At 40.7% G+C, this 21,027-nt stretch overlaps 1 protein-coding gene across 2 annotated transcripts in view; it reads right to left on the reverse strand.

Annotated features, from left to right (window-relative positions):
* Positions 1 to 21,027, reverse strand: part of LOC140480647 (leucine-rich repeat and death domain-containing protein 1-like) — a 258,495-nt gene that overhangs the window by 109,203 nt on the left and 128,265 nt on the right. For both annotated transcript variants that reach the window (XR_011961358.1, XR_011961359.1), the window contains exons 2-3: positions 18,938 to 19,305; positions 2,000 to 2,149 (exon numbers count right to left, since the gene is read on the reverse strand). The gene's annotated coding sequence lies outside the window, so the exon portion shown is untranslated. The remainder of the gene's footprint in view (positions 1 to 1,999; positions 2,150 to 18,937; positions 19,306 to 21,027) is intronic.

Below are 21,027 nucleotides of genomic sequence, written 5' to 3' on the forward strand. Positions count from 1 at the left end.
GTGTACTTATCTCAGAGCCAGGAGGCCCAGGTTCAAGTCCCTCCTGCTCCAGTGGTATGTAATAACATCTCTGAACAGGTTTATTAGAAAAAAAATCTACAATTGCATTTCATGCAATGGACTGGGAACTGGAAATTTCTGTAGCTACATCGTTCTAAATGAGCTGTAAAACTTTCAGGACGGCAGGACTCTATGCTGTATGGTGAATGTTTAAAACTTTTTTTTTCCCTGTACACAGAGACTTGTATCATTTTCTGGAGCTTTGAATAGATTTTTATGGTCTCAGAATGAGTTACATTAAAAATTGAAAAGCTTGAACAGTTAGATTTTTTTTGAAAAATGTCAGGAATGGCATCGATTATTTGCTGGTAACATGAAAATGGCTCAAAGAAAGTCAGCAGCCTCACATGATGCTTCATTCTTTTCCCATTGGAAATAAAGCCAGCTGACCCAATGCTTTGACAATTATCTTGGGGGCAGTTTATTATGTTAAAAGGCCAGAAATGTAAGTTGCAATTAAAAGTAGTTGCAACATGAAATGAGAAGAATAAAGTCACTGGTAAAGGAAGCAAGGAACAGGAGCAGATTGTTTTGCTGCTCAGGCATGTTTCCATTATTCAACTGGATAATGGATGATCTCCATCCTAACTCCAGCTATCTGTTTGGTTCTGCAAGTCTTAATACCTTTTCTTAACAAAACTCTCGTCAAATTCCATTTTGAAATTTACAATTCACAGTTTTTTTGAGGACAGAGTTTCAGACTTCCAATACAAAAGCCCAAAAGAACTGTGGATGCTGGAAATCAAATAAAAACAAGAGATTGCTGGAAAAACTCATCAGGTCTGGTAGTACGTATTCTGAAGAAGGTCCACTGGACCTGAAATGTCAACTTCATTTCTCTCCATTGATGCTACTGAACCTGCTGATCTTTTCCAGCACTTTCTGATTTTGGTTCTGATTTCTAATACCAGTTTCTTGAAGCAATGTTTTCTGACAGCACTACTGAAGGTGGCTTAGCAGGGCGGTGTAAGGATATGACTTTGTTCTGAACTCTCTCACTAAAGGAACTAAGTTCTCTCTATTTAAACTATATCAGCTCCTATGATCCTTTTAAATAGGTCAATTAATAACCCCTAACTCTTTCATATTCTGGGGAATACAAGCCAGGCCAAAGCAATCTGTCCTCATATTTTAACCTCTTTAGCCCAATTATTATTTCCAACTTCTTTCCTCTGATATCTTCCTCTGTGTTATTGAAAAATGTCTTCCTTTATCTTGCGTTTGCCTCTTGATTTGTGGCAAATGTTGAAACGTTTCAACTGATTGCTTAATCAATTCTGATCTAGTGGAACTTCATGTTGCTACATTTACAAAATAAATGGGAAAATATTAAAGGTATTGGTGCTCCTTTTACTGACCCTTTGGGATTCAGAATCCCAATGTGTCCTTCTTTAAGATAAATCATTATCTTAACTGTCTTCTTTTCCTGACCAATTGAAAGTTTTCCTACTAATTTCCATCTAGGTTGGGCGCTGTCTTTTTTTGTTCTATTATCCGATTTTATAAAAAGTTAACTATTACTTCATTTTCAAACAGAAATTGACAAAGTGTGGTCAAACATGTACTGGGAACGAGTATGTCTCTTGCAATGAGTATGATGGGAGCTAGGATATCACTCAGTGTTCCCTAATCTTTTTCTCCTGGGTGACAAGAAAAGCTGGTAGGAAGCAGTCCCAGTTGACAGGAGCAGATGGAGTCACTGGGAGAATGAGAATCTAAGATTTACCTGCAGCACGTAAATGTTTTTTTTCCAAGCAATATGCCATCTGTGTGTCCCAGTCATTCAGTCATCCATTAATGTAAGTCAACATGAAAAGCCAAAAGAAACTGTTTAACTGATGTTTAAGCGCAACTATTGTAATGATCATACTGAAGCAATTTTATAGCATTTAACTACTGTTAGAGGTTATGCCTCAATTTACTTAAATATTGTTTGAACCTTCATTCCGTGTGGGTGGGCTTAGACTAAGCAGCTTTGTCAGTTCAAAGTAGGAACAGATCTATAGGGCAAGTGGCATCCTGAATCTTCTCTGATCCAACAGATTCTGTATATTCTGAAAGTAGAGACTGTCTTTGCTCCAGCTTCTCTCTGAAACAAGAACAAAGGTTTGCTATAAATAAAAATATAGGCAAAGTAATTCTTTTTGAAGTGACGTTTAAAATTACTATAAATAAAATACATTTAGCTCAGCTGTTGTGGAATAAATGAATTGCTTTAGTGTTTTTAAAAAATCATGCCACTTTTATTCAAGATTCGATAGGGAAGTTAAATGTGAATGGCAATTTTAATAATGTTTCATTTCGATGTCAAGGCGATTTAATAAAGCAAAAGATGAAATGAGAGATACAATGAACCAGGTCAGGATTTTCTGAGGAGTGGGAATCCCACACAGATTGTCAATCTGGCCTTTTTTTCAGGAGAAGGGTGCTCCATATTTCTGAGATAAGTTTCCATTCAGGATTCCATGAGGAATGTGGAACCGTATGTCTAACCTGACAGTTCAGAGTTGTCAGAGGAAGGCAAACCACACGCACTCACACACCTCTTGCCACCCTTTCCATGTCACAGCAGTCAGCTGCTGAATTCTGAAATGTAAAAGTCCTGACAGCAACTGTCAAAGCTGCTGTCAAACCACAAGTACAGATTCCTGATGAAGAGCTAATGCTTGAAATGCCGATTCTCCTGCTCCTCGGATGGCCTGATCGGCTGTGCTTTTCCAGCACCACACCTTTTAACTCTGATCTCCAGCATCTGCAGTCTTCACTTTCTCCCATAAGTACTGAAGGATATTACAGAGCCTGCTGAGTAGGGTGTCAACTGAAATGAGGTAAGATGCTAGAGCAGGATGCCAGGTTAATGGAATACCAGCTGGGTAAGATGCCAGGATTCCAACCGAGTAGGTGCCAGCTGAGAAGGGGGGTGAATGTCAGGTGTGAGGGCTTTGAATCTGGTGGTTGGAATGGGTCTAGTGGGGTGGAGGTGAGTTTGAGTTGGGTCTAACAAAGAAGGTAAAGGGTGGGTCCATTGGTGGGGTGGTCAGCACAGATTTGGCAACAAAGTGGGGTGTATATTGTGGGCGGCACGGTGGCACAGTGGTTAGCACTGCTGCCTCACAGCGCCGGAGACCCGGGTTCAATTCCCGCCTCAGGCGACTGACTGTGTGGAGTTTGCACGTTCTCCCCGTGTCTGCGTGGGTTTCCTCCGGGTGCTCCGGTTTCCTCCCACAGTCCAAAAATGTGCAGGTCAGGTGAATTGGCTATGCTAAATTGCCCGTAGTGTTAGGTAAGGGGTAGATCTAGATGTAGATGTAGGGGTATGCGTGGGTTACGCTTCGGCGGGGCGGTGTGGACTTGTTGGGCCGAAGGGCCTGTTTCCACACTGTAAGTAATCTAATCTAATCTAATCTAATCTAATATTGGGATCAGATCCAGCAAGGTGGGGGTGGTGTTGTGTCGGGTTCTGGTAGGGATCCGTTGTGTGATATGTTGGGTCAAACAGCAGAAGGATCAAGTCCTGTGAAGGTGGACTTCTGTTAGGTTGGATCTGATGGGCAGTTGGTTGGAAGTGTCAGTTCAGGTCTGGCTTGAGAGATAAAGTGAGGGGGTTGACTTGGGTCTGGCAGGATGGAAAGGTGCTTTGGACCCAAGGAGGTGTGGAGTTAGGGTTTGGGATTGTAAGTGGTTTGGGGATGGTGTAGTTGACCATGTGTGTGAGGTAAGTATGGGAGTCTGTTTAATAGGTACTCAGGAGTTTGACAATGTATTTAATATTCCAACTTTTCCTGAGAAACCATTTGACTTAATTTCATTGGAACCCCTGACATTTCTGATTTAAAGGGAGACTTTTGAAAATTTACAGGCCTAGAGGAATTGACCAGTGGAAAAGTCAATATCTCGGGCAATCCTTTTGGAGTGTGCAACAATGGGATTTTGCAGTGTCTATTGGCTATTAAGCATTGTGGTGGAATCTGTAGCCGATATCCATATATAGGATTGCACCTTCCATCAGCTTTTATCAGATAGAGTTTAGTGTGGCACCTTGAGTGAATTTCCTTTCCGTCACTCAAGATTGTAGATCATTGTTGCCCTCAGCTTTGTGTTGGCTGAGAGTAGTCATTACAGCATCTACTGTAGATTGAATCAAAATAGAACTTTGTAGTGTTCAGTTTCATACCAGTTGGTTGTTTAATCACTGAGCAAATATCTTATTTTTGTGACTGACAATACAACCTTTCAGATTGCATAGCACCTAACTGATGCTTGTAGTATGCTAAATAATAATTTTTCCAACTATATATTTAATGTGGTGAAACACTACACAGTAAAATAATTCATCTATGCATTAAGAATTGCCAACAGCATTTCAAATGTTTAATGTCAACATAATGAACATGTAATTTTCATTCAGAATAGTTTTAATAAGCAGGTGACTGGTTCCCTTATGTTAGTTAAGATCATGAAAATAAATTGCCTTTCACCGTCAGTCATCACAGATTGCAACCTTGAAAAAGCTTTAAGATTATGAAACCTCCCTGGAGAGCCACAATTCACAGTGTGGTGTACTCTTGTAGGATTTCTCAACTTTCTCAGAATGATTTGAATCTCCTATGTTAATACTTCAAACGCTTCCAATCACACCTGGTAACTTGTCACTTTACCTGCTGTATGATGATATTTCATGACTTTAGTGAAAACTTTACAATTATGAAGTTTATAAGGTTAGTAAATTTTGAGAGTACGTTTTTGCATTTAAGGTAATATAAGGGTGTCATGTGGCCTGGGCTAAAGTCTGCCGTTTGAGTCTATGTTAGGATAGAGTAAGCGGGTTAAAGAATAACTAATCAGTATTTTTTTACCTGAATAAAAAGCGTATGTGATTAATATTGCTATGGGGAAGGGTGCAGAAGAACCATGGTAAATATCAGGTTACAACCTTTCCTAGAGTATCACTGAAATCAAAAATAGGTAGGTTAATCTGCACGGGTCTGAGAGAGGGAGAACATCTGAAGGCCAATAGCCTCAATCGGCACTGCACTGGAATGTAGATGGAAGCTCGTGTTTGGATCAAAAATACTACATTTATGAGAAGTTTAACTGAAGGTGGAAGATTAGCCTAACTTGCACTAAAGAGAGAATCTCCAGTATCATTCTCACCACAAAGGACTGTTCTTGGATTAAAAGTTACCAGAGTGACAAAGGAAAAGAAGAGAAGTAAATCCTTAGGAGCTAAAAGTCACTTTAGTCTGATCTCAGAAGAATTGAAAGTCTGTTTAAAGGATGGTGTAACATGTATGTGTGTTTTCGAGCTTGTTTTAAAAATAAGAAGGGGGTATTTCTTGTCTGTGATTTAAAGTATAAATTGTCTAAAACAATAATGGGTGGCAGTTCCTTAGACCCTGAATGATGTGGGCAATGCTGAGTCATTTGGAAAGATGTGATTGGAACAGAAAAGTGAGATTCTTGACAGAGAAAAACATGCAAATTTGTGCACAAGATTTTAACTGTGAAATTAGAATCTTGCTGGTGAGCAGCAGGTGGTCTATTTACATGCATTAACATTTTATTATCTCAGAAACTAGAAAGCAACAATTTCCAAAATGGAAATCTGACCAGGTACTTTATGACTGTAAGTTGCCAGCATCATCTCAAACCTCTGTCTTGGCCAGTACTCCCCAACATTTTAGGGCATGCTACATGGTCAGTGACCACCTACATCTGGTGGGCCTGTGCCTTACCACCCACTTCACCTTCAACAACATAATCTACAAACAAACCAACAGTACACCCATGGGATCTCCGCTATCAGGATTCATAGCAGAAGCGGTAATGCAAAGACTAGAACAAACAGCCCTACCAATCATCAAACTAAAAATCTGGGTCCGCTACGTAGATGACACCTTTGTCATCACAAAACGAAACAAGATAGAAGAGACATTTAACATCATCAATAACACCCTCACAGGCATAAAATTCACCAAGGAGGAAGAAACCGACAACAAACTTGCATTCCTGGACGTCACAGTCGAAAGAAAGGACAACGGAGAACTACAAGCCTGTGTATACAGAAATCCGACAAACACTGACCAAATCCTTAACTACACCAGCAACCATCCCAACACACACAAACAAAGCTGTATCAGAACACTATTCCAATGAGCCACCACACACTGCAGCACAGATGAACTTCGGAAAACAGAGGAGAACCACCTATACAACGTATTCAAGAAGAACGGAGCGGTGTGGACTTGTTGGGCCGAAGGGCCTGTTTCCACACTGTAAGTGATCTAATCTAATCTAATCTAATCAAAAAATACAGTCCACAGATACCTCAAGAACAAACCACGACAAGCAGACCAAACACAGCCAGAAGCCCTAACCACCTAACCATACATCAAAGAAGTTTCAGAAATGATAGCCAGACTACTAAGACCCTTCAGAATCCTAGTAGCACACAAACCCACCAACACTCTCAAACAAAAACTAACAAACTTAAAAGACCCAGTACAGCTTATGGACAAAACCAACATCATCTACAAAATCCCATGCAAGGACTGCCACAAACACTACGTAGGACAAACAGGAAGAAAGGTAGCCACCAGGATACATGAACACCAGCTAGCCACAAAAAGACACGACCCTCTCTCCCTCGTAGCCCTACACACGGATGAAAAAAACCACCATTTCGACTGGGACAACACATCTATCCTGGAACAGGCTAAGCAAAGACATGCCAGAGAATTCCTAGAGGCCTGGCACTCCAACCACAATGCCATAAACAAACACATAGATCTAGATACCATCTATCATCCCCTCAAAAAATGAACAGGAAATGATATCAACATGAGCCCCAGGAACCCCATCCAGGACAAACATATAAATAGAAAGCAGGAGACAACAGCTTCACTTCACTTGCCAGTCATCACTGATGATGTTACCTAGCCAGGTAATGAAATGTCTGGATATCAAACCTACAGCTCAGCGAGCAAACCTACACCCTAAATCTATTAACCAAGGAGGCTGGCATCAGACAAACACCAACACTACCACTTCTTTAGGACACACATCCAACTCATTTATAATATAATGCAACCCTTTTAATACTGCACTTTGGATCTCACTGACACCTTACGTTGCAATGCTGGTGTCAAGCCACAGTGCACAGGGACAAGCACTTACCTCATGCAATGGAACAGGGTGCATCTCAGGACTCTTAGCATGCTCTCTTTGCACTTATGTTATGCCTACTTGGAGACATACAGCATTCTGCTTTGCTTGCCACTTTGTGCATTAGCCCTTCATTCAGAACATATAGCTTCATGGTACTTCTATCTTGCCGTACATTTTTGAACGTTACCACTTTATTCAGATCTTGAAGGGTCATAATACTTCTGTCTTGCCTTTAGTGCAGATGAAAAGCTGGGCAGCTTGTTACATTTGCCAACAATGATCAGTAAATGGGATGGACATGTTGCTGTACAGTCCTGTTTTACAACAGTGTCAAACCTGCGGTGTGTGCAGCAACTTACACAGTAAACACTCTGCAGATACTATAACCAAATGGCCACGTTTCACAGTCTGAGGAGAGTAGCCTTGATGGTTGAGTCAAAGATTAAGGGTTGCTAGCACAGTCAATTAAGGGTCTTGGCTGATATCAGTCAAGCAGTGTTGTAGTAGTCACTGGGGCACTTGGGGTGATTAGGATCAGGAGGTCCTTATCTTCCCCATCCAGGATGTGGACCATGCACAGTACTGTAGGTCCAGTGCAACCAGCCTGGGGATTTGCAGTAAGTCAGTCACAGATATCAGCCAGGGGTTGGGACACTCATCAGTGGAGGGCTGACCTTCTAATTTGGTAGGCATGGGGTGTTTTGTCCTTTGCTCACTAAATATTCATGTAAAGGGAAACCAAAAGTTAAAAGGGATAGCAGAAAAGAGGGGATTTTATGAAATAAGGTCACAAGGTTGTTACAAAAGAGAAAAGATAATGACTTGTCACAGCTCTTCCATCTAAAGGACACTGCGGTTTCCTAGCTCTTATATCCCAGCCTCACAAAGACTAAGGAAGGAAAGCAGTGGAGAAATCTCAGTGAGAAACCTGATGTGATAACTGAGTAGAGAATGAGAAAATTAAAGAGGAGTGACAGAAGTACAAGTTGAGATGCTCAATGAAGAAATGGCCGCTGGGCAGTACAGGAGCAAACAGATGTGATGTGATGATAAAGGCTATGCCACATCTACAGCTGCTTATGAAATCCAATCTCACAATCTTTCTTTGGACTTTCTTAAAATTCATTTAAAAGGGAATAACTTCTTACAAAAGATGAAAAATAGAGTATAGGAGGAATGAGGTACAGTTTGGAATTAGACCATGTGGTTCATGCATTAAAAACACCAGCCCAACTTTGATGGACCAAATGGCTGGTTTCTGTGCTATAATATTCTATAATCCTATTTTTCTCAACTCATACTGAGGCTGGGATATAAGGGCTGAAAATGTGTTGCTGGAAAAGCACAGCAGGTCAGGCAGCATCCAAGGAACAGGAGAATCCTGAAGAAGGACTTATGCCCGAAATGTCGATTCTCCTGCTCCTTGGATGCTGCCTGACCTGCTGCGCTTTTCCAGCAACACATTTTCAGCTCTGATCTCCAGCATCTGCAGTCCTCACTTTCTTTCCACTGGGATATAAGGGCCAGGAAATTGAAGGGTCCTTGAGATGGAAGAGCTGTGACAAGTCATTGCCTTTTCTTTTTTGTAACAATCTTGTGACCTTATTTCATAATGTCCCCTCTGTTCTGCCCTCCCTTTTAATTTTTTTAACATCATTATTTGTTACTGTCAATATGTAATACCAATTCTACTTGGTCTGGATTACTAGGCTTTTCTATTTTTAATCCCTTTCTCCTGAACAATGTACTTTCCCAAAGATCTTACTATCATGAAATTTTGATCCTCTGCTTCGAGCACCTTAATTGTGGATGAATTATAAATACTGTGAACTACATGGTCCCAGGGGTGATCCATGAAGCTCTACTATTTAATTAACACTCTCTCCATTGATTGTTAGCCTCTGTTCAATGTTAATTAGAAACTTAAATTGTAGCTCTTCACTTCCTTCTTTGTTCCCAGTATTTTCTTGTAAGGTATGTTGACAAGTGCTCTTCGAGTATAAGTGATATAGGATTTTTGTTCATTTGCTTTTAAGAATTTGTCCTCTCAATGTCTAATTTTACCCACCTGTGGCATTTATCAAAATTCAGTACATAGAGGTCAACAGTACCACAGAATTTTCTGAGTTCATTCTTAATATTGAACCACCATAGTCACTACCACGTGATCCACCAATTCTATTAAAACCAATTCTATTAAAAATTATTGAAAGTGTAACCTGCTTTTAATAAACTGAGGGTGCTCCTGAGAGGGACTCTGGGAGGAGTCATCTCGGTCACTGTGATGAGGAGGGGAGTGCAAAAGAGCTGGCATCAGCGAAATGTGTAAGGGCATCCAACAGAGGGCACTGCTGGGAAGGTTTCTGGGAGGAGTTATCTCAGTCACTGCCCAGGAGCGAATAAAAGGAAGGCAAGCTGTAGTGGAGTGGCCATTTTGAGATGGGCAGCTTTGTGGTGGAAGTGCTGCTGGAGGTTTAAATGTAGGCTTAAATGAATACCGGGCTTCTGTGAGGAGGGCGAGCAGCAGTGAGGTAAGGCAGTCAGTGGAGGAACAAACTACTGTCGCTGCTGAAGACACAAGGTAAAGGAGAAGTAGAAGTAAGTTTAATTGTGAAGTCACAGGCAGCAGATTGACTGGTGAGTAGTTTTTCTTCTCTTGTATTTCTCTTCCCTTTGGTACTGTTGTTAACTTAAGGGTTACATCATGGCAGGAGATCCTAGACCCATGTCATGCTCCTCCTCTGCAATGTGGGAACTCAGGAACAGTTCTGATGTCCCTGAGTTTTTCACATACAGGACGTGTGTCCAGCTACACCTCCTGTCTGACTGCTTAACAGCTTTGGAGCTGTAGCTGGATTCACTTTGGAGCATCTGTGATACAGAGAGAATTGTGGATAGCACATTCAGTGAGGTGGTCATACCGCAGATAAAAATGACTGAGGAAAGTAGGGAATGGGTGGCCAACAGACAGAGGTAAGAGTAGGAAGGTAGTGCCAGTGTCCCTTGTGATCATCTCCCTCCAATGATGATGTACCGTTTTGGATACTGTTGGGGAAGATGGTTCACTAGGAGAAGGTGGCAGCAGCCAAGTTCATGGCACTGTGGGTGGCTCTGCTGCACAGGAGAGCAGGAAAAAGAGTGGCACAGTTATAGGGAAAGGGAATTCCAATCGTAAGGGTAATAGATAGATGATTCTGCGGCCACAAACGCGAGTCCCTGATGCTGCGTTGCCTCCCTGGACAAGGGTCAAGGATGTCTCAGAGTGGCTGCAGGACAATCTGGGGTGGGGAGGGTGAACCGCCAGCTGTCATGGTGCATATAGGCACCAACGATATAGGTAAAAAAATGGGAAGAGGTCTTACGAGCTGAATTTAGGAAGTTAGGAGTTAAACTGAAAAGTAGGACGTCAAAGGTAGTAATCTCGGGTTTGCTACCAGTGCCACTTGCCAGCCAGAGAAGGAATTGCAGGATAGCTAAGATGAATATGTGGCTTGAGGGATGGTGCAAGAAGGAGGGATTCCAATTGCTGGGACATTGGAGCCGGTACTGGGGCAGGTGGGACCAGTACGAACTGAACGGTCTGCACCTGAGCGGGACTGGAACCAATCTCCTAGGGAGAGTCTTTGCTGGTGCATTCGGGGAGGGTTTAAACTAAAATGGCAGGGGATGGAAACCAATGCAGCAAGTCAGAGGGAAGTAAAGTGGGAACAGAAACAAAGGAGAGTAAGGGAAAAAGTGAAAGTGGAAGGCAGGAGAAACTAAAGCCAAAAATCAAAAAGGGCCACATTTCGCAATGATTCTAAAAGGGCAATAAATACAAAAAAAAATGAGCCTGAAGGCTCTGTGTCTCGATGCGTGGAACATTTGTAATAAGGTGCTTGTATTAACTGCACAAATAGTTATTAATGGATATGATGTAATTGGGATCACAGAAACCTGACTCCATATTGACCAAGGATGGGAACTCAACTTCCAGGGTTATTCAATTTTCAGAAAAGGCGGACGGAAAGGAAAGGGAGGCGGGGTAGCGCTGCTGGTTAAGGATGATTAACACAATAGTAATGGAGGACATTAGCCTGGATGATGTGGAATCAGTATGGATGGAGCTACGGAGCATCAAAGGCAAAAAGACTTAATGGGAGTTGTGTACAGACCATTAAACAGTAGCTGCGATGTTAGGGACTGTATCAAACAGGAAATTAGAGATGTATGCAGTAAGGGTACAGCAGTGGTTGCAGGTGTCATCAATCTAAGTATTGATTGGACTAGCCAAACTGGTAGCAATGCGATGGGGGAAGATTGACGGGAATGTATGAGGGATAATTTCCTTGACATAAACACACTAGACAGCAGGCCATCCTGGACTGTGTATTGTGTAACGAGACAGGATTAATTAGCAACATTATGGTGTGAGATTCTTTGGTGAAGAGTGACCATAATATGGTAGAATTCTTCATTAAGATAGAGAGTCACACAATTAAATCTGAAACTAGGGTCCTGAATTAAAGTAAGCTAACTTTGATAGTATGAGGCCTATTGACTTGACTAAGCTGGCCAATGATACTTAAGAGGTTGATGGTGGATAGGCAATGACAGACATTTGAAGAACTTCAACAATTGTACATTCTTATCCAGTATGAGAGCAAAACAGGGAAGGTGGCTCAACCATGGCTAACAAGGGAAATCAGGAACAGTGTTAAAGCCAAAAAGGAGGAACAGAAAAAGCAGCAAACCTGAGGATTGGAAGAAATTTAATATTCAGCTGGTTTAGGGGCGGGGGGGGGGGGGGGGGAGCGGTTTCAAAGAGTTTAATATGAAGAAGGAAAATAGAATATGAAAGTAAGCTTGCAGAAAACATAAAAACTGACTACAAAAGCTTCTATAGATGTGTGAAGAGAAAAAGACTGGTGAAGACAAATGTAGGCCCCTCACATTTAGAATCATGTGAATTCATAATGGACAACAAAGAGATGGCAGAAAGTGAGAACTGCAGATGCTGGAGATCAGAGCCGAGAGTATGATGCTGGAAAAGCACAGAAGGTCAGGCAGCATCAGAGGAGCAGATGAATCAACATTAAACAATACACAGTGCAGGATGGCCTGCTCTGTATTTGGTTTATGTCGCAGACACCAACCCTCATGCATTCACATAAATTCTCCTCCATTGCGTTGCTACCAGTTTGGTTAGTCCAATCAATATGTAGATTGAAGGAATCCTGATGAAGGGCTTTTGCCCAAAATGTTGATTCTCCTGCTCCTCAGATGCTGCCTGAGCTGCTGTGCTTTTCCAGCACCACACTCTCAACAAAGCAATGGCAGACCAGTTGAACAAATACATTTTGGATCTGTCTTCACTAAGGAGGACTCAAATAACCTTCAGGTAATGCTAGGTCAAGCACGAAGGAGGAATTGAAGAAAATCCTTCTTTGTCAGGAAATGGTATTGGGAAAATAAGTCCCTAGGGCCTGATGCTGTGCATCTCAGAGTACTTAAGGAAGTGGCTTTAGAATAATGGATGTAATGGTGATCCTCTTCCAGAATTCTATACACTCTGGAAGAGTTCCATTAGACCAAAGGGTAGCTAATACAACTCCAATTTTAAAAAAAGGAGGGACAGAGAAAATGAGGAATTATAGACTGGTTTGCCTGACATCAGTGGTGGGGAAAATGCTGGAGTTAATCATTAAGGATGTAATATTTGGGCATTTGGAAAACAGTAACAGAATTGGTCCCAGTCAGCATGGATTCACTAAAGGGAAATTGTGCTTGGACGAATCTTCTGGAATTTTTTGCGAATGTTACCAGTAGAGTAGATGATGGTGAATCAGTCGATGTTGTGTATCTGGACTTTCAAAAGGCTTTTGATAAGGTTCCACACAAGAGATTAGTAGGGAAAATTAAAACTCATGGTATCTGAGGTAATAATATTGACATGGATAGAGAGCTGGTTGGCAGACAGGAAGCAGAGATGGGAATAAATGGGTCCTTTCAGACTGGCAGGCACTGACGAATGAGGTTCAGTGCTTGTGTCATGTTATGAGCATCATTGAACAGGACAATATGATAATATAGAAATATAGAAACAAAGAAAATGGGTGCAGGTTCACAATATACATTAATGATTTGGACGAAGGAATTGAAAGCCATATCTCCAAATTTACAGATAACACTAAGCTGGGTGGCAGTGTATGCTGTGCGGAGGGTGCTGAGAGGCTGCAGAGTAACTTGGACAGACTGGCTGAGTGGGCAAATATTTGGTAAATGCAATATTAAATGGATAAATGTAAGGTTGTCCACTTTGATCACGAAAACAGGAAGACAGATTATTATCTGAATTGTGGCAGTTTCAGAAAAGGTGATGTGCAGAGAGACCTGGTTGTCATGGTGGAGCAGTTGCAGAAGGTGGGCGTGTAGGTGCAGCAGGCAGTGAGGAAAGCTAATGGCATGCTCTCCTTCATTGTGAGAAGATTTGAGTGTAGGAGTAAGGATGTCTTGCTGCAGTTATACACGGCCTTGATGAGGCCACACCTTGAGTATTGTGTGTAGTTTTGGTCTCCTAGTCAAGGAAGGATATTCTTGCTATTGAAGGAGTTCACCAGACTGATTCCTGGGATGGCAGGACTGACATATGAGGAAAGAGTGGATCAACTAGGTTGATTTCACTGGAATTTAGAACAAAAGGGGGGATCTCATAGAAGCATATAAAGTGCTGATGGGACTGGACAGGCTAGAAGCTGGAAGAATGTTTACAATGTTGCGGGTGTCCAGAACAGGGGCTCACAGTCTCAGAGTAAGTGGTAAGCCATCGATGACTGAGATGAGGAAGAATTTCTTTATTCAGAGAGTTATGAACCTATGGAATTCTCTCCCACAGGAATCTTTTGGGGTCAGTTCATTAGATATATTCAAGAGGGAGCTGGACATGGCCTTTGCAGCTATAGGGATCAAGTGATATGTGGAGAGGGCGGGAATGGAGACTGAGATTGCATGATCAGCCATGATCATATTGAATGGTAGTGCAGGCTTGAAGGGCTGAATGGCCTACTCCTGCACCTATTTTCTATGTTTCTATATTTCTATATTTTCATGTTGTCCTGTTCAATGATGCTCATAATGTAACTCAAGCAAACAAAAATAATATAGGATGTTTTTCTGTGGTTACTTTATGTGAAAGCAGATATGAGCAAATGATCATGTCTGACTGTTGCCTTCAACAAAAGCTACCTGGTATACCTGCTATAGCTGGTAAAATGTACTAATACCACACATGGAGGGATCTGAAAAAAAAGACATGAAATATAAGCATGCAAATCTGAATATATTAAGCTGAAATGCTTTTTCTGCCATTAGGGTGGAATTACCAATCTATTTAAAACAAACTAGTTAATATGCTGTATCCCAAAAGGAAACATTTCAGGTCACGTTAGATACTCGTATGCTGAGATCCAATGGCGTAACATCAGGGTCACTGAAAGTTACAAATAAATGATTCTATGTTAATTTATAATGGACTAATCATGTCATACATGACATGTCATTCATGTTCCATTCATTTGTCAGATATCATTTCCATCGCCAAAGTTTACTTTGGTCTGGAAAAGTACATCCTGAACTCTAACCACTGAAAACATTCATTTCTCTTGCACGTGGTAAACATAAACATTACTAAGATTTACTTGTGTGTCAGATCATGATCTATTTATTAAAGTGATTCATTATGATTTGATAATTATTAAACGTAACAGGATATTCATTAAACACCTTGGTTTTGAATTCTAGTAATATATAATGAGAGAAGTCTGAACATAGTCAAAACACTGGTGGTGTTGTTTCCTAAATCAGATAGATTGACCAGAGTCTGTACAGATTATAGGAAGGTGAATGTGGTCACGAAGCCAACATCTTTTCTATAACTAAATTGATGAACTAGCATATGATATACTTAATTTAGCAAACATTACATTTGACCAGCTTGCTATAGTTATAAGTCAGCAATATCCTCTGATTAACATATTAACATTTTTGCACCACTGGAGTTTCATTGGTTTTTCTCACCGACCTAATGAAGTAATGTCCACAGCTCTCTGGGGTAGAAAATTCCAGATATTAACTACCCTCTGAGAGAAAAAAATTCTTTATATCTCAGTTTTAAATACGTTTCCATTTATTCTGTAACCATGTCTTTGTTTGAGACTCCCCCTTTAGTGAAAACATCTTTTCAACATCTACCCTGTCAAGTTCCACAGAATCTTGTATATTTTCAATAAAATCACCCCTCATTCTTCTAAACTCGAATAAATAAAGACCTAATCTGTTTAGACATTCTTGATAAGTAAACCCCTTCACCCCATGAATCAATCTAATAAATCTCTTTTGTACTGCCTGCAATGCCTACATGTCCTTTCTTAAATATGGGGATCAAAACCATACACTATATTCCAAATGCCTCACCAACACCCTGTAAAGTTGTAACAAGGCTTCCCTATTTTAAACTGCAAGCCCTGAGCAATAAAGCCCATGTCTTCGAACTAGTTTTGCAGCTACATGTTCATGTACAAGAGCATCCAGATCCCTTTGTGCTGCATTGTTTTTGAGTCTCTCTCCATTTAAATAATAGTGTGCTCTTGATTCTTCCTACCAATATGCATGACCTCACACTTTGCCCACTAACTCAACCTATCTGCAACCCCTTGCAGATCCCTCATGTCCGCATCATCAAATGCCCTCTCATCTATTTTTGTATCAGCTGCAACTTTGAATACATTATACTCTGCCTCATCCTTCAAGTCACTAATATTGATAATAAATAATTGAGGCCCTTGGAATGATCCAGTGGCACCTACTATTTATGACTTTCCAACCTGAAAAGACACATTTGTCCTGACTGTCTGTCTCCAGTATGTTAGCCAATTCTCAATCCATGCTAATGCATTTCCTCCAATACCATGAGCTTCTATCTTTTATCTGGCACCATATCAAATGCCTTCTGGAAACCCCAATGCACACAGTTACTAGTTCCCCTTTATCAACTCTACTTGCTTTATCGTCCAACAGGTTTGTTGAACATGAGTTTCCTTTCACAAAACCACATTTACTCTGATTGCATTAAGTTATTTAAATGTCCTGCTATTTCTCCCTTCATAACAGGCTCCAGCATTTTACATGTGATAGATGGGCCAACCAGCCTATAGTTTCCTGTTTTCTGTCTCCCTCCCTATTGAGCAAAGATGATGGAAAAAACCATAATCTACCAAACCTTACATACTCTATATTATTAAACTGAATTAACACAGTAATAAATAGTCTAAAAGGAAAACAAAATGATCTGAGACAGAATGGAAGAGGTTTTGAATATACCAAAATCACAATTATTACTAACTTAAAGCCTTACTGTTGTGAATTATAAATAGTGTCTCTCACTCCTTCACTATTTCCCATTTTAAGTGGAAGGGATTTATTTTTAACAGCATACTGAGACTTGTCAGCAGAGAAATGCAAACAGACATAATATAAAATGGTGTTTGTCTAGTATAGAGATAAAGGTGAACATTTAATAGTCCCTTAAAATGGGGCATGGATGGAATGTCTGATTAAAACGAACACTTCTGGTGCAATTGTTACCTATAATTTGCATGACTTTTTGTCTGCATTTAGTGCGAGGTGCTCTGATGAGTGACTAAAAACTCCAACAGGAGACCAGGGTGTGTGGGAGGTTAGCACTAATTAAACTGTAATACTCAAATCAACCAGTACAATTTAAAGTTGGATGCTTTGTGGATACAGTAGGTGTTGGAACAATCCTTGGAAGATAATTTGGATGGAAAGAAGAGTAGGTTAAGACACAACAGGGGAACTAGCTCGCTGCAATGTAGTCTAACATAGCCAAGAATGCCAAGTACAGGAGGTGGAGGGAGTAGTAATATAAATTCACATCTAACCAAAATCCCATCTGGACAAATATTGAGAAGGGTGTGTGACCACATAGGTGTGGAGTTTAATAAAGTACAGCTGAGGACTGGATGCATTTTGTGAGATACACTCTTATAGAGACTGATCTGTTTTGAAAAGAAATTCAAATTTCCAGTGAATGACTGAAATGATCATGTGTTCAAATTTTACTGGAACAAACACACTAAAAGTAATTACATCTGTGGGCACCTTATGTTCCAAACTACAGAAAAGATCCTATTTAACAGTTACAATCACTCAGAATCCCTATGGCACAGCTGTGTTTCATGCTGCAGGAACAAATCACAAGCTATTCTCAGCTACTTTTTCCTTTAACAGTCAGATAATGACTACTCCCCAGAATGATTTTCATGGTCCGGGAAGAATTGGGGATCTTTCCCTTTAGCAAAGTTAGGAGAACCTTCCAGCTTTGTGTAAACCCTCATGAACTTGTTCAAGACTGAGCACTCTCCTGCATGGTGAATAACAGATACTTTCTGACTCCATCTCTCTGCTCTCTCTCTCTCTCTCTCTCAGATTCGTGTAGACTGATCTCGTTCATGAGGCTTAGTGATATTTGTTCACAAAACCCGTGACCCAATCTTACGATGGCTCCAATTGTACACTTGCTCTTTCTAAGTCCATCTCAATAGCAATGTGAATCATATCATCCCTGTATTCAATTAGAAATGCTTTTAACTATCCTCTGAACTCCAACTCCCTTATATCTTGGAATTAAAAAGACAGGATGGTTATACATTAGACTATCATTCCAGGTTTGAAGTTGAGTAGATTTCAGAACAAGGTGGATAACTTCCTTCATTCCTTAATTGAAAGCTAAATTAAAGTCATAAAAGTCACAGAGCAAGATGTTTTCCATTTGTGGGCAAGACTAGAACTAAGGGACACAATTTATAAGTGAGGGATCTCTCACTTAAGAAGCAGGACATTTTTTTATCTTCGATGAACAAAGACAGAGACTTTGCAACATTGCTCCATAAACAGTGGCAGAGATGGGACATTGAATGCTTTTAGGACAGAAGTAGGTAGAGTATTGACCAAGAAGGAGTCAAATGATTATTGAGGATAAGCTGGAATGTGCACATTGAGGCTACTACAGATCAACTCTGATTTTACTGAATGACAGGGCATGATAGATGCAACAAATGGCTAATCCTGCTCCAACTTCAAATGCCACATGATACCAGGTTATAATCCACCAGGTTTACTTGAAATCAGTAGTAATCACTTCACCTGACAAAGGAGCAGTGCTCCGAAAGCTTGTGATTTCAAATAAACCCATTGGACGATAACCTGGTGTTGTGTGACTTCTGATTTTGTTCACCCTAGTCCAACACCTGCACCTTCACATCACGGCCAATTCAAATGTTTATATATTCAATCTTATAGGCTTCATATTTGTAACAACTGCTGCAAAAAATTGAACCTCATGTATATCGTCAAGGTCATCGAATGCATCTTAAAATTCTATATCCCAGCAGTTATGTCAGTAAAATCACACACTGTTTGATGAACCACAGCTCCGTTAGTCATACACCAACAACCTGTGACTAAAACCTAACAGTCATAGCTTCACCTTACCCTCAAAAGTTGGCATCACTGCTAAACTTGTATTCATCTCTCTAAGATTGTATACATGGCCAACTATTCACCCAGGACACATTGCACCACGTTCATGGACACCCTTCTTTCCATCTGAGGATGAGGTGATAGGTTCGTAAATGAAGACAGTAAGACCTACCTAGTTGGAGAGACATGTAGCTGACCTCCTCTCATGTAGAAGATGGTGCTTCCCATCATTGGACCACACGGTGATGGATGTTGTGATTATCAGTAATAGAGGAATGTTAAGATGTAGGACGATTGATAAATCATGAGTGAATTGAGATCACAAGTTACTGAAGAGCAATTGGATGAGCATTCATGGATCACTTGAGCAGAAAGGAGCTACATTAGTTGGACATCCTATTGATCTTTTTCTGCTCCTGTAGTTGTTCCTCAGCTAGTTGCCACATGACTGATGACTCTCGAGATTGAGGTTGAGATTGTGGGGTATGTACTAGGTCACGAAGATCCTGGGCATCAGCACTGCAGTTGATGGTAGGGCTCCTTCAAAAAAAAGAACTTTGTTTCTGAATATTGATCATCTCTTTTGCTACATTTCATGTTCAGCGTGGCTTTTATTGGATACACAAGTGGAACCCTATTGCTCAGTGACCACTCTGTGGCTTGTGTGAAAGTTGTCTCAGCAACAGCATGAAGGAAATAAAATACTTTCACCTTGCCCCATTAAAAATGGAGTCCAACCCACTGCTGGCTATGGTATATACCCCAACCTAAGCTACCATCTCCCATTTCATACAGTCATAGAGTCATACAGAACAGAAATAGACTCTTCGGTCCAACCAATCCATGCTGAATATTAACCGAAACTAAACTAGTCCCATCTGCCTGCTCCTGGCCCAAATATCTCCAAAATCTTCCTATTCATGTATTTGCCTAAGTGTCTTTTAAATGATGTAACTGAGCACACATCTACCACTTTCTCAGGAAGTGCATTCCACATGTGAACCACCCTCTGTGTAAAAAATATTTCTCCTCTTGCCTTTTTTAAATCCCTCTCCTCTCACCTTAAAAATGTGCCCCCAGTCTTGAAAATCCCCCTCTAATGGAAAAGACACCTACCATTAAACCAATCTATACACTTTATGATTTTATAAACCTCTACAAAGTCACCTGTCAAACTCCAGTGAAAAAAGACCCAGCCTGTCCAGCCTTTCTTTAGAACTGAAACCTTCCATACCCAGCAACATTGGTAAATCCCTTCTGAACCCTCTCCAGCTTAATAATATCCTTCCAATAACAAGACAACCAGACTGAACATAATCGACATGTGTGACACTGGAAAATCACAGCATCTGAGGAGCAGGAGAGTAGACGTTTTGGGCATAAGCCCTTCATCAGAGTTGAACATAGTACTCCAGAAGAGGCTTCACTGATGTTTACTCTAGGCACAGAGTTTTGAAGGAGCATCCCTGATCTCCTGCTTTCCCATGCTGGCAAAATGCATCACTTTTTTTGACACCACAACTAGTTTGATCCTGTCAGACCTGATCCTGTCCTGAGAAGCATAAGTTCTCATATCATGGCTGTGCCACCCACTGCACACCTGAGACTGAAGCTGACCATACTGAATATTTCAGCACATGATGAAGCCATTTGACTTTTGAAAGACTGTTTGCCCTTCAACATTGGATTTCCTTTAACTTCATCGTTCCTTTGTACCTCTTCACCCACATCTGTCGTATAATTAAAATCAAGTTTACGGAAAAGCCATAGCAGTGTTTGTAATTGTTCAGCTTGATTCCAATGGGCAAAATTGGAATTGTTGTATAACAGGCATATTTTGTTTTCAAAACTGACCTTTCTTTGCAAATTTTGTCAAAGCATTTTTACAAAACAGATTGACTTGAAAATCACAGAGTGCTGCAAAATTCAACTTGTCTCCATATACCATGTTGCACTCCTAAATGCTTCAAATTGACTGCAATTGTTTACCAATGAGCACATGCTTTGCTCTGTCAGATGAACACCCACGCATCCATGTGAAGGTATAAATTATTCCAACTCTGATAGGCCTGTACTGAGGACACTGAGGTGAAAACCTTTTACATCAATATCTGCACTTGTTGTGATAGTCTCTTTTTGGAAAGAAATTGCACCCCTATTTTTGGATGCCTTAATTCCCAGTTGGAACTATTCATTGGAACATAGCCTCCTTAGTTGGAGCACAGACTCAACAGCTGTCTGCATGTTACTCTGTAATCATGC

Source organism: Chiloscyllium punctatum, chromosome 8 (assembly GCF_047496795.1).
Source record: "Chiloscyllium punctatum isolate Juve2018m chromosome 8, sChiPun1.3, whole genome shotgun sequence".
Classification (NCBI taxonomy): domain Eukaryota; kingdom Metazoa; phylum Chordata; class Chondrichthyes; order Orectolobiformes; family Hemiscylliidae; genus Chiloscyllium; species Chiloscyllium punctatum.